This window comes from Panicum virgatum, chromosome 8N (assembly GCF_016808335.1).
Source record: "Panicum virgatum strain AP13 chromosome 8N, P.virgatum_v5, whole genome shotgun sequence".
Taxonomy (NCBI): Eukaryota; Viridiplantae; Streptophyta; class Magnoliopsida; order Poales; family Poaceae; genus Panicum; species Panicum virgatum.
Genome location: NC_053152.1, coordinates 12,156,064 through 12,157,109, shown reverse-complemented (window position 1 = coordinate 12,157,109; position 1,046 = coordinate 12,156,064). Strand labels below are relative to the sequence as shown.

General features: G+C 50.3%; 1 non-coding gene across 1 annotated transcript; it reads left to right on the top strand.

The window, feature by feature from the left end:
* Positions 1-343: 343 nt before the first annotated feature.
* Positions 344-452, top strand: LOC120687031. Its single transcript, XR_005680534.1, has one exon. It is a non-coding gene; the product is annotated as a small nucleolar RNA R71 (small nucleolar RNA).
* Positions 453-1,046: the final 594 nt, after the last annotated feature.

Sequence of the window (1,046 nt, the reverse complement as noted above, 5' to 3'; positions counted from 1 at the left end):
GTTCCCCGAGTGTCCATCATTTCCACAGACATCGCATGTGAAGTGCGAACCCATGGTGTAGACGGGAGCCTGAATTTGTCGTTCGCCCCCTTCCTCCATCTTCTTGATGAGGAGGTCTAGTTTTGTGGCAATCATATCTGTCTCCTTGACGGTATGCATACCCTTGGTGTGGGGTTGGAGTCGTTCATCACTCTACCCCTGATTGGAGACCATCTTCTCGACCAATGCTTTGGATTTGGCTATGGTCAGGTAGAGGAAGGCTCCTCCAGCAGCGGCATCAATATTGGCTCGAGATGTCGTTGTGAGCCTGTTGTAGAAGCTTTGCAAGATGAGCCACTCGTCCATGCCATGATGAGGACAGGCCAGGATGTATTCCTGCAGCCTCTCCCAAGCTCCTGAGATGGATTCCATCCCTGTCTGCTGGAAACTTGAAATTCTCCCGCGCAGGGCATTTGTTTTGCCCAGTGGGAAGAATTTTGTGAGGAACGCCTTGGAGCATTTGGCCCAGGTGTCGATGTCCTTTTCTTTATAAAACCACTGTTTCGCCTTCCCCAGGAGGGAAAAGGGAAATAAACGAAGCTTGACAATGTCGGCAGCGACACCCCGTATGACAACGGTGTCACAGAGCTCCAGAAAATTCTGCAAATGTGCATTTGCGTCCTCGTTCGGCTTGCCACAGAATGGGCTAGCCTACACCATGTTGATGAGGCTTGATTTGAGCTCGAAGTTCACATCCCCGACATTGATGTTGGGGCCAGTGGCAACATTGTCGGTGGAGGGGACGGAGAACTCGCGGAGAGTCTTTTCAGCCATAGCCTCAAGAACGAGTGGTGCTTCCGAAATGGGTTCCTGTGCCGGGAGGATAGCGACAGGAGGAACGACGCGAGGTCATGCCCTTCTCATGAGCCTCTATGGATTGTCTGTGTAATTTTCCGGCAGGAAGAAACCGGTCATACACTACCCCTGTCTTCTTTCAAATCAAAAATAAAAGAAGACATAAAGTGACATTAGCCTCAAAGAGTAAAGACTATATCCTGAGTACAAGG